The sequence below is a fragment of the Choloepus didactylus genome, chromosome 21, assembly GCF_015220235.1.
Source record: "Choloepus didactylus isolate mChoDid1 chromosome 21, mChoDid1.pri, whole genome shotgun sequence".
Lineage (NCBI taxonomy): Eukaryota > Metazoa > Chordata > Mammalia > Pilosa > Megalonychidae > Choloepus > Choloepus didactylus.
Genome location: NC_051327.1, coordinates 39966589 through 39980217, shown reverse-complemented (window position 1 = coordinate 39980217; position 13629 = coordinate 39966589). Strand labels below are relative to the sequence as shown.

The window sequence follows — 13629 nt, the reverse complement described above, 5'->3', positions numbered from 1 at the left end:
GAAAGAGAGACCAATGTCAATTATCCATTCATTTAACAAATATTTGAGTGCCTATTCTTGGCTTGGCATTTTGCTAGGTGCTGGGATTCTTTGGTATAGAGGATGGACACAGTCTCTCTCCTCATAGTTTCTGGTCTATCAAGGTACAGCTACAGGACAGACAAGCTAGATGAGTAGACAGATTACTGTTTTTTACTGGATCAGGGGCAGTAGGAATCTGAACTGGCAGAATTAGGTGGCAGAACATTCTGAGTGGAAGAGACAGTGTTATAGGAAACACGAGCCTTTGGGGAATGCTAAGTAGTCTCATTTTTAGGGTACTTCAAGGAGAGTAGTAAGTCCTATGGCTAGAAAGTAGGAGGGAGGCCTTGAAAGGTCAGACTGAGATTGTCTGCTGTTCTCAAGTACAGTGATCATCCTGCTTAACTTGAATAAGAGCTTAGTTTTAACTTCAATTCTAATATTTTTGTTGCTGTTCTTTGCAGTTTCTTTCTTTCTTTTTTCCCCTTGTTTAAAGGTGGGAGGGTTATGAGTAGGATAAAGAAAGAGTGAACAGCAACCTGGACCCATGAAGGTGTGGAGGAGAAGGAGAGGTGGAAAGAAGCACGACATGATGAGCATCATACAAATCTTTCAACATTCTTAGAAAGACAGTATTTTTTTAAAGATTGGGAAACTGAGGCTCAGAGATGACAAATATTTTCCTTGATTTCCACAGAGCTAATAAATGCAGACACAAAATAAAATCCAAGCTTGACTCTCAAATGTCTTTCTTCCTCTTAAGCAAAATGTACCTGGGATTTTGCAGGATTTAACGTCTGTTAAAAACTACAGGGTACATAAATTTCTGTATTTATGCAGAAATAAACAGCCTTCATAAATATTATCAAAGCCACTTGGAATAAAGAAAGAGATGACCCCATTTTAAAAAGCAACAAAAAGATAAAATGCACAGTATTAAACTTAATGAGAAATGGGTAAAAGTAGGGGAAATGTTCAGAAATTGATTATGGTGATGAATGCACAACCATATGATGGTACTGTGAACAACTGATTGTACACTTTGGATGACTGCATGGTATGTGAATGTAGCTCAATAAAATTGAATTATTAAAGAAATAAACTAAAAAAATTGAATTAAAAAAAAAAAAAACCTATATCAGGAAAACTTTAAAATGTTCCAAAAGGACTCAGAGTAAAACCAAACAAATGAAAAGACATACAATATTCTTAGCTAGGAAGATTCAACATTAGAAAGATAACGATTCTCCATAAGTTAGCTTACAAATTTAACAAGATCTTAATTTTTTTTAAAAAGGTTTTTGTTCTGGAACTAGATAAAATGACTCTCGAGTTGACACAGAAAAATAAACATGGAAGAATTGCCAAGAAAACCAAGAGCATCAAGGGAAAACTAGTTTTAAATGATACGAAAACATTTTATGAAACAAATAATGTGGTACTAGCATATAAATAGAAACACTAATGGAAAGGAATATAAAGTCCAGAAATGTACCCCAAAACACCCAGAAGTTCAAAATACAACAATAGTGTATTTAAAGATGGAGTTTAAGACAAATGTGTAAAGACACAGCCATAAAGAAAAAGATCAAGTTGTATCTATACATCACCTCTAACACCAGAATGAACTCGAAATGGATCAAAGATTTAAGTGTTAAAGAGAAACCATAAAAATACTAAAAGAAAACATGGGCAAATTTCAAAGATCTTGGAGGCCTTTCTAAACATGACTCACACCATAAAAGCTTAACATTTTGACTAAAATTTAAAGAAAAAGAATTAAAAACTGTACGGCAAAATACATGAAAGTAAAAAAAACAAGTGACAATCCGGGGGAAATTGTAACTCATATTACAAAGGGCTAATGTAATTTATAAATTCCTAGGAATTGATTAAGAAATCCAATTATTTCATATAAGCAAACTCACAAGTCAGAATCTAGAATATAGGTTATTGGGAGGGAGTGGGGGTAGGCATTGGGAGTTAAGGCTTAAAATACACAGTTTCTATTTGGGTTGATAGTCAAGTTTTGGTAATGGATGGCTGTGATGGTAGCACAACATTGTGAATGTAATTAACAGCACTGAACTATACATTTGAATGTGGTTAAAAGGGGAAATTTTAGGTTGTATATATTTCACTAGAATACAAATCTTTAAAGAACACATCGGACTATACAACAGTAAACGATGGACTATAGTTAATAGTACAATTATAAAAATTTTCTTTCATAAATTTTAACAATGTACCACACTAATATAAGGTGTTGATAGGGTGGTATATGGGAACTCTGTATTTCATGGATGATTTTTCTGTATACCTACAACTTCTCTAATAAAAAAATTTTTTTTAAATAAAATTAAAAAGGAAAAAAAAAGGCAGTTCAAAAGAAAACTGTGCAAAGGACCTCAACAGATAGTTCACAGACAAGGAAATACAAATAGTCTTTAAGCAGATGAAGAAATGGTCCACTTCCTACAAATGCTCAATGCACAATAAAACTATACTAAGATGTCATTTTTACCTGATACAAACACATTAAAACTATACTAAGATGTCATTTTTACCTGATATAATCATTTTTACTAATACAAATTCAAAGGTTGGTAAACACAGTGTTGGAGAAGCTATGGAGGAATGGGTATTCTCATATTACATGTAAGAACACAAAATGGTATAATCCCAAAGGAGGGCAATCTGGCAGTTATTTATCAAAATTATAAATATACAGCCAACGGAGCCAGCAATCCTACTTCTAAGAATGTATTCCACCAATACAATCGCACCTAAAAGGTATTCACTGCTGCACTGTCTGTGGATTGCACAAGAACCAACTCAAGTATCTCTCAATAGGGTGCTAGTTAAATAAGCTGTGGTACAGCCGTAACATGGAATATGCTGCAATTGTTAAAACACACACAAACACAAACACCTTTTTAAACAGTAATATAGAAAAACATCCATGATATATTAACTGAAAAAAAAGCAAGGAGCAGAATAATTTATATATAGCATGCTTCATTTTGTATAAAAAGGAAGAATATGCAGTTTTTTAGTGTTTGCTTGTAACTGCATTAAGAAACACTGGACATCTATAGGAAACTAATAAAATAGGCTATCTACGGGGGGGGGTGGGGGGTGGAGGGGTGGAGAGTGGGGTAGACCAAGACAGAGTAGGAAATAAGACTCAAAATATGCCTTATTGCATTGTTTTCATTTTTGAACCATTTATATCTAATCTATACAAAAAAAATTTTAAACTTTAAAAAGATTAACTTACAAAAAGGAGAGAAACTACCTATGAACCAGAATTAAAATCTTAGAAGCATAAGACTGAGAACTTTTCTCTGACATTAGAAACTGTCAAGCAATTTTAGTGTAGCCTTCTCTAAAAATCAAGTTAAAGCATGTGATTATAAACACCTATAACTATTTGGAATGAGGAATTAGAAGAGAGAACGAAAGGTACAATGGAAAAGAATCTTTTCCATTTAGTCCAGTGACTCTCAAATATACAATCCCTGGACCAGCAGCTCCAGAATCACCTGGGAGCTTATTAGAAATGCAAATTCTCGGGCCCCAGCCCACCACCTACTAAATCAGCAACTCTGGAATTAGTAGGCTAGCAAGCCTTAGTTTAGCAAGCCCTCCAGGTGAAACTAATGCTCAAATTTGAGAGCACTGTTCCAGTTCAGTACTTCTCAAACTTTCATGTTTTGGGGAAGGATCTTGATAAAATACAGATTCTGATTCAGCGGATCCATTGTGGACTGCAGAGTCTGTATTTCAAACAAGCTCCAAGATGCTGCGGACTTGCTGCTGGTTTGGGGAGCAAAACTCAAGTCCACCTGAGGAATAAGGTATGCAAATGGTCTTCCCATGCCCTCATTATTAAACTGAAAAAGTCATTATGCAGGTTTCCAGGCTAAGAGATACCACATAGGCTCCCATATAAATTGTGTACTTCACAGAGTAAATATATTTTCAAACATATTTCTTACTAAGACAAGAATAACTATGAATTATTGAAATCCAATCTAAGGATGTCCCATTTGAGCAAACTGCTAGCCTTCCAGAATGAAAAAGAAAAGAGCAAAAAATCAACCATATTCATACAACTGCTTGGTTATACTGTCTGATCAGCTTTACCTCAAACACATTAACCACACCATCTGCTCTCCATGAAAAATCATGAAGCAGTTTGTTTCCTTCCAAACATTTTCAAAAAATGGTTCTTCTATTTACAAACACTGATTCCTCATTTGTTTAACTGGGGGGGGGGGGGGGGGGGATCTCTGCAATAATCTTCCAAGTAAAAATTTCTGGTATAGATGAAAGGATCCAGAAATGTTATAGATCTTCATTTTGCAAGTCATTTATGGATAAGATTTTTAGTGTTAAACGTTAATCAAATGTCCTGAAAATTTTACATATACGGTATTTCACTGAATCTAAGATGCCATCAATTTCAATTTTATGTACCACTAAGACACAAAGCTGTCAATTAAACCAGGATATGCCAATTTTAAGATAACATTCTATCTCTGATGTGCAACTTAACATTGAAATACTTTAATTATAAATCTCAGATATAGACATAATAAATGTGTATAGTAAATTAACTGGGTTCAGTCTCATTCTAGTTAACATCTTATGTTTCGCAAATGTAAAACTTGAGAAGACATGGATTTTTGTCAACGGTATATCCCCTCATGCCTAGAAAACTGGAAAAGTTTCAACATCTGGGCAATTCATTTTATTTGGTTCATTTTCGTTTGGGTGGATTTAAAAAAAAGTAGTAACCTCTTTTAACCCTGAAACATGATACTACTTGATCAAAGTAGTAAAAATTAGTTACTTTCAATTTGGATAATTTTCCAACTCAAAAGCATTCAATGTATCCATCCTTAGACAATTTAACGTATATCCTATTTTGACAACAGCCTTTACTTACATGTTTGTTTCCATGGCACCTTTCAAAAATAAACATCATACGGCAAGAAGCAACTGATCCATTCAACAGAAAAGGGAAAAACTAAACTTCTTTTTAAAATTTAGACAAGAGTTGAAAAAATGTATAATGTTAAATTGCAGCTCTATCATAGTCTAAGGTGAATTTTTTAAACTCAATTTGCATTTTTTCCCTAAGGAGTAAGATTAGCAGAGTTTCAAATTAAAGACAGTATCTAACAAATCAGACCAGAAGGACTGAGTACATGTGATTACACGTAATTTTAATTTTCACCTTTGTGCACTTTTGCATTTTCCAAATTCTCTATGAACATGAGTTATTAGGAAGGCAGGTTATTTAAAAAGTGATTACACTAATCTGTATTTTACTTAACTTAGACCTTTTCAATTATTCTACATACTATCGCTGTCCCATTACAAATCCATTCTAACCCCAAACTGCTAATTAATTCAAAAATGTCCATTACATAAAGCAAATTTTTAACACAGATGGACATAGGTCCTAGCTTTACCTCCCCATATGAGATTCTAGAATAATCAATTAAAGTGTCACCAGCCAAGAATCTGCCTTTTTTTCTATTCAAAAAGAACAGAAACTGCCCCCCCCAAAATTGTTTAAGTATCAGTAAAATTCTGCCCCCTTTCTTGTTATAATTCACTAGGTAATGGAGATTGTTCTACAAGGTGGTTCTCAAGGGAGCTGGTGACATTTTTAGTTATCAAAATGATGGGAAACACCATTGGTATTCAGCGTTTGAGGGTGAGGGACGATGGATTTCACACAATGCCCACAAAATGAAGACTCATCCTGGTCCCAAGGGGCCTGTCAATGTCCAGCCAGATTAAGCCCACAATAACTTGGCTTTGCTTAAGAACTGAAACATTTTTATGAGAAATTATGGAAAAGCCCAGTAATCTGGGAGAAAGTAGCTAAAAACAGGGAAGCTTAAATAAAGAAACTGTCTGAAAATTATTGACCATTTCCTCAAACCGCACATTGTTAATTCAACATAAAATTGTATTATAACACTGAGCATTTAAACTAGGGAGATGATACTGAATCCAAAATTTTCACTCTTTTTAACATTTATTCACTACTGAGAGAGAATCCAGCAGTCCTCCAAAGAAGAAGGACCTCAAAGTTTGCGAAACAAAAGACAGCTTATGATGTAGTTTGAAAATATGGCAACCATGGAAGGGTCACATTTATACTAGTTATGTGGTATCTGAGAGTCTGTAATCACCTTGGCATGTGATCCATACTTCAATAGGTTGTTTCCTTTATTATCATAAATGGGGGGAAGGGGGGTTCCAACACTAGGTATATTTTTCTCCAGTGTCCATCTATGTCTCTGCCCTTGCATTTTACTGTTCTTTGAAATACTTCCTGATATTTCTTAACTCCCTTCATTCCAAAGGTATCCATTAGAACCAGACCCACACACCTCAGTACACACAGTCTTCCAGCAGAGCGGCGCTAACCATTTACATATAGCACTGCATGTTATGTTTTTCTTTTGTTTCTTCCTTAGGTTTCAGTTAGTGCATCATACTGAGTTCCAATTACGTGTGCAGGTAGGTTATATTATTTAAGAATTTCATTTCAGAGTGGTACAGTGGGCTTCACAAATGTTTGCTCCAAAAGGGGAGGGCCTTGGTTCTGACAGTCGAAAACTACTGGTTTAAAGAATGAAATCACGTGCTTAACAAAAATCAAACTTAAAGGTGTCTCTGACTAACGCAAGCCCTGGTCTTCAGTGGTTCCACTTCCACTGGACCAGACACTCTACCCCAGCACATGCCCGCTGTTCTAACCCCACCTTTGCTCTCCATGGGGTGAAACAAGAGTTTTGGCCCATTAGTGTGGTCAGGGATCTTTCTGGGAATCTGACCAAAGCTGTGAACCCTCTCCCAGGAAGTTCCTAACATGATGCATCCAATTTCGAGGAATTCCCTGACACACCCTCTGCAGCCCAAACAGGACCCCTGGAAAAGAACTCGAGCCTCAAAAAGCTGCGAGTGGGGGTGGGGAGAAGGATAAGAGGCATGGAAGAAGCGTGGGCCCCGGGGTCATTGTGACTGGGTTTGAACCCCAATTCCACCACCTCCCAGCAGTGTGACTTTGGCGAAGGCGCTTAACCTCTCTGTGCAGCACTGGCGTGAAATCGCGCAAGTAAAAAAATGCCTGGCATACAGTAAAGCCTCAATAAATGGGGTTGCCACTGCCAGCAGCACCATCTCCTCGGCGCCAACCCGGCCGCCAGGACAAACTGAGGCGGGTCCCGGGTCGCCCTCCAGCGCGTGGACCGGCTGCGAGAGGGACTGGCCCGGCTGCCCTGGCCCGGCCGCCCCGCCCCGCGCGAGTCCCGGGACCGCGCGGACTAAGCGGGCTCCGCTGCAGCCGCGGGACCCTGGCTGGGGCTGCGGCCCAGGACGCCGGGCGTCCCGCTAACCCCCAACCCCTGCCCCTCCGTCTCCTCGGCTCTCACCCCCGCCTCAGTCCCCAACGGCCGCCGCGGTCGACGCCTCCCGCAGCTCACCTCACGGGACGCCGCCGCCGCCGCCGCTACCGCCGCCGCCGCGCGATCTCGCGATACTTCGCTCCCCTCCGCGCTCCCCCTCCCACTCCGCGGCGCGCGCGGACCCCGGCCTGGAACTGGCTGTGCTGGCTGCCCACACGCCGCCCTCAGCCTCAGGGTCAAGCCTAGCCCTTCTCGCGACCCTCCGCCCAGCATTCATTCCGCCCACTCCCGTGACCGCGAAGAGTTAAAACCCAGGTGCGAGACGGCCGCCTCCTCACCTGGCCAGCGGGGTGCGCGTGCGCATGCGCGGGCCTGGGACCCTGGCCCCGAGAGCCTTCGCAAAAGCGTTGACAACACTGACACCAGTAATCACAGCGTCCTTTGAGTGCTGATTGCGGGCTGAGTGCCTTTACAGGTCCCCTTCGGTTCTCGCAGCGGCTCCTAGAAGTGAGCATTCTAACATCCTCCCCATTCCAAAGAGAAGAAACGGAGGCTCGCCAAGGTCAAGTAACTGCCAGGTCACACAGCTGGGAATCGGCAGAGCCAGGATTGGAATCCGGGATTGTCTGACGCCCCAGCCAAATGCTGCCCCATTTTGCTGCCTCCATGACAATTCACAGATCCTGTGCCTCCTTCAGCTGAGGGTGCCTGTCTCAGCCCCAGTCCTCACTTCAACCCAAAGCTCACCAAGGTGCAAGCAGGCGCTCCTAGGAGGTCAGTTGCTACAATCTCTGTGGTTTTGAGGGAAATGCCGTCAGTAGAATGTTTCTCCCTCACTGCACGAACTTCCTAAAGCCTATGCCAGACCCTGTGAGGGACCCTGAAAACTATGTAACTATTTACATTTGGCTCTGTTCCCACTTTAGACTTGTGGCACTTTAGTGGTACGGCACAATGGAATGGGACATGAACCGTAAAACCACGTGCATGATGTTAGGGAGAAGCTATAACTCCTAAGCCGTGGGAAAATGGAGACTCAGGGAGAGGGAAAAACTGGCTCGAGGTTCCATAGTGAGACAGAAATTGAACCTGGGTCTGAGTCCAGAGCCCAGCACTGCCTTGTGCTAAGTTGCCAAGAGCCAGCGTGAGCTAGTTCATCTAGCTTATCTAGGCCAACAAGCTGCTGTGAAAGCAAGAGCCTGGGAGGTTCTAGCTCTTCCTTCACCCCACATCGGCCCACCTGTGACAGTCACATCCATGTCAGCAAAGGTTGGGCCACCCACCCCCCAAGGATATCCACTCGCTCCTGAAACAATCCCTCTCTGCAGACCAGAGCTTACCTGTGCCTCTCCATGTGCCAACATCACCCAGCCCACCTGCTGGGGGAGTGAGAGAAGAAGGAAAGTCATGTCTGATGGGCAGCTTTAAATTGCCAAGCACTGTACCAGGTGCTATTTGTTAACTCATTTAACAAAGTACAGTTGTCCCCATTTTACAGTTGAGGAAACCAGGGGTCTAAGAGATAAGAATACTTGCTCACAGGCACACAGCTGGTAAGTGGTAGCAGGGCTGAGGTTCAACTCCAGGTCAGCCTGAACCCAAACCCATAAACTATGGCCTCAGTGACTTCCAACATCCTTCCCTGCCCCCAAAGCCCTTGTCTTCATGAAATTGAAAGCTTAGAATTCCCTGAGGTCGGGACTCCAGTCTAAGATATTGTAGATTCTCCTCTGGGGGGATCATGCCTCAGTAACCTCATATAAAATAAGTATACTGATAGATTGATGGAAGGATTAACTTAGTTAATATAAGTGAAGCATGTAGAAAAGTCCCTGGCACAGATTAAACACTCAGTAAATTATAGTTGTTATTACCAGGGGTGGGGTCTCGGATATTTTGATCTTTCCCCATCTCCTAAAATAAATTCCAAATCATGTTGGAGGATATAACTTTATCTACTCAGACAAGGGAAGAAAATTAATTTGTAGCACGCTGCAAACAATAAATGTATTTTAAATGGGAAAAAAATTACCCCAGCCCTTCCTCCCAATCATGGAGGGAGACCAGCTTTCCCAAAGCTCTGGTGCACTCTCTCTTCCCACTTTCCTGAGAGAGTGGCAGCCTGTCTTATAAGGGGCTCCCATTATATAGGAAAAGCCACCCAAATATTTTTCAAGGAGCTGGCTCCTGAAAGTCACATTATAAGCAAAAACTAAAGTGAAGAAAAATTTAACTAGGCTGCAGCTTCTCAAGAGAATTTTGGCAAGGTTGCAGTTAATACCTCAGTGACATCATGATTGCAGGGAAAAGTTTTTATAGCAACTGCAGCAGGGACCCCAAATGCAGGCTTCTGCCTTGACACAAGGCATGCCACATATTCCCATAAATGGCAAAGGGATCCTCACCAGGAAGGGTACAGATGCAGCAAGATCCAAAGGGGGCAATATGGTTTGACAAAAAACCAAACAAACGAAACTGGAGTGATTCTAATATGCACACCCCTAAGGGTTCAAGGTATGGTTTCCAAAGAGCACTGTTAAAATATCTGTTGATCCAAGAGAAATTTCATAAATGCCTAAAACGTGCTCATTCATTCAATTAAAACTCACTAAGCACTTACATGCCAGCTACTGTGTTAGTAGCCGTGAACAAGACAGACAGAGACCAGGCTTGCCTTCCATTTATGGCCTAGTGGGAGAGAGAGATGCTAATCAAATAATTGAAGAAATAAGTGTTGAAGTATAATGTGATGAGCAGAATGAAAAAGAATAGCAAATGAATTTTGCTTGAACTGAGTTCTGAAGGATGTGTAGGAGTGAGCTAGGCAAGGAGGAGAAAGGAGAACATTCCAGACACAGGATAGCATGGCTCAGCAAGGAGTAGCTAAGTGTTGGTGGGGGTGAAACCCTCCACAGCCCGGACCCGGGCCTCTAGATGCTCTCTTAGACATGTACGAATCCTGAGCACATGCATAGAGGCAGAACACTGTCATGGACATTAGTCCCCATATGTCCATCTGCCCCAGGGATAAATAGAAGTTCATTATGACATCCTACCACCTGTGCCCCACCAGTGCTTGGACTGTGGCATCTGTAGCCTATCTGAATTTGAGGAAATCTCACATTATAAATCTGGGCCCCCCCCCAGAGTACAAATCAGAATGCCAATCTCCAGCCTTCCTTACAACTAGGAAAAGGGGCGAGACGTAGGCTGTGCCAGCCAGAGGTACCACGGGAGACATATTTCAGAAGTGAGCAACATGAGCTTCCATTCCGTTCATGCGACCAGTGGCAGAAGCAGCCAGCTCTGGGAATGGTGGTTGCAGGGTCGAGCTCCTGCTGGAGAAATGACACTGGTGCTGACGGCAGAGTGGTTGTGTTGAGGGCAGCTCCTGGCACTTGGCGCTGCATGGTGGCAGAGGCAGCGGGCGTGGTTTGTTCATGGGGCCAGGCCTGTTGTGTGGTTTGGGACATTTTTCCTAGAAGCTTAGCCTCAAGTTCTTTTCTCCAGGCCCACCCCCAGTGATTCTGTGGGATACCTAACATCCTTTAATACAGTCCTCTTGGGGCTTAAATTAGCCAGCGTTTCTATGCAAGGATGCTGGCCTCTCCTAGGTTTAAGCTAGTCATAGTCAATGAGACTGGAGAGAGGATTGCTTGGGGGCAGCACAGTGGGAAACTTTCCCTCCTGTAAGAGAGAGGCCCCAGAAAGTCAGCTCACTTCCCCTGCCTTCTGTGAGCCTGACTGCCACCAGTGGCTCTTCCCACACTGTGATGGGGACTTAGGATGGGGCCTGCACAGCAGAGAGCAAAGCAGAGAAACCAAAAGATCCTGGCTCTGATGACGTCACCAAGCTGCTGGACTGACCCCAGACCCACAAGGCCTCTGGACGTCCTCTTCTCTGAGCTAATGCATGTGGTTAAACCAACTTGAGTTGGGTTCTCTGTTCTTTGCAGCTCAAATATTCACAATGATACAAGGAGGAAGAGAGCAACTTCTGGGGAACAAGCAGGCTTCCTCCCTGGCTGTGTCAGAAGCCAGCCCCAAATCCTGTATGACCCTTTAAATCTACCTCACCCCCACCCCTTTTCAGTATCAGTCCCACTCAGGTAAGCCCTACCCAGTTCCAAACACTTTGTTCCAGAAAACACATCCTTCCTTGACCCTTCCAATCAATTTGATGTCCATAAAGTGATTCTATTACTTGCTCAGCTCACACATCTAGTAAGTCGGAAAACTGAAGTTTTGGAGGCAGTCCAGATCCCAGGCTTTTAATGACTGAGCTTTAAAGCCATGCATCATCCAGCCTCATTACATATTAAAAAAAAAAAAAAGCCAGGAAAAACAAAACAAAACAAAAGAGCTCAAATCCAACTCCATACTTGCTGTATGGCCTTGAGCAAGCTTCTTAAGTGTCACTGTGAAATGAAGCCAATGGTGTCAGCTGCATAGAGTCTGGTAGTCATCTGTGCTCTTCACTGATTATTTCTGGCGTCCCACCTTCTGGGTTCATGCAGGACTGTACTGACCAGTCCTAGCCAAGGAGCATGGAGGGAGGGAGTATGTGTCCCTTCTGTTTCTGGGTCCTTAATGCCAGTGGGAGCCCTGCAGAGCTCTGTCTCTCAGGCACGGCAGGCAGCCATGTGAGGTGGTGGCTGTTCATTGAGTTGAACCCTCAGAAGATACATCCTGGACATATAATATGAGCAGAAAACCAGCCTTTGTTGTTTTAAGCCACTGAGATTTAGGGGTTGTTGGTTTTCATATCCCGACTGATACATTCAGTTTGATCACTGGTTCACTTAGTCACTCAACAAACACTTTTTTGCTTTGATTCAGAACCCCTGCTGCCCAAAAGAAAAAGTTTGGGCTGCAGCCCTGAAGATTTGGGTTCAGTCCTTCTGGGAGGGGACCCAGATGTTTGCAGTTTTCTGAAGCTTCCCAGTGATTCTGATGCACTGGCAAGCCCAGGACCCCCACCTCCTGTACCCACGCCCCCCCCCACACACACCTTACTATGGACCAACCACATGTTGGGAGAATAGAACATAGCCCCTACCCTTGAGGGCCACATAGAAATATTATCATACGAACATGCCAAGTGATCTGAAATCTGCTAATCACGTGAGACTCTGCAGGAGCTTCATGGACTTTGCAGCTCTACATGTAATAGAAGGTGGGTGTGCATCCTGGCAAAGCCATTCACCAGCTGTGTGATCCAAGATCAGGTACTTAGGTTCTCTGAGTCTCCATTTCCTCATCCTAACACACATAGTATTATCTGTCTTGCTGTTTTCCAGATGGGAAAGTTGAAGCTAAGACAAGTTCTAAAACTAGAACATGGCAGAACTGGAATTCAAACCCAGGTCCATCTGATTCTAGAGCCCAGCTTAACCACTGGACTCAACTGGTCCTTACTCCGGCTTATTTCTCCAGCTTTAACTCCTGTCTTCCCCCTTTTCCCCCATACCCCTTGCCTTCACCTTGAACCCTAACTTCTAGCCACACTAAACTACTTGTCATTCAGGGTCCATACCATGCTATTTCACACCTCTGTGTTTTGGCTCGTGTTTGTCCCTCTACCCACCATTCCTTTCCTCCCTTCCACTACCCTGCCTCCAAACACCTGTGGAATCCTCCAGATGTAGTTTGATGGCCCCATCCTGTGTAGCCCCACAGTGTAGCCCTGCAAATGGTCCTGCACTTGCTGACTGGGAGCCTCTGCCATTAGATTACAGCCATGTAGAGGGCAGGCCTTGACTTCTTTTCTTTGCGCCATCTGACTAGCGCTATGGGCACTTAAAAGCATACGCCACAGCCACCCAAATACCTAGGCTCAGCAAAACCAGTCCTCCAGGTTACAACACAGACTCTCCTGAGAAAGCAACATAGCAAAGTATTTAAGAAAGCAGGCTCAGGGTTCTAATCCAGCCTCTTCTACTCCAAAGTTTTGTGACTGTAAGCACAACACTTAATCTCTCTGAGCTTCAGTTTCTCAGATGTAAAATGGGACTGATGGCAGTCCCTACCCCACAAAGCTGATGTGAGAATTCAGTGAGATATAATATGTGTAAGGCACTTATACACAGTGCCTGGCTTACAAGGAAGAATTGAATAAATTCTGTCACCTCCTCTTCTTCTTCTTATCCTTACTTCTACTACCACTCAGCATGCC

General features: G+C 42.7%; 1 protein-coding gene across 5 annotated transcripts in view; it reads right to left on the bottom strand.

Annotated features, from left to right (window-relative positions):
- Positions 1–8241, bottom strand: part of MRTFB (myocardin related transcription factor B) — a 241182-nt gene extending 232941 nt beyond the window's left edge. For 2 of the 5 annotated variants that reach the window (XM_037813867.1, XM_037813868.1), the window contains exon 1: positions 7793–8241. The gene's annotated coding sequence lies outside the window, so the exon portion shown is untranslated. Of the gene's footprint in view, positions 1–7481; positions 7514–7792 lie in introns of those variants that run through there. The other 3 variants (XR_005213507.1, XM_037813870.1, XM_037813866.1) reach the window with 3 other exon arrangements.
- Positions 8242–13629: the final 5388 nt, after the last annotated feature.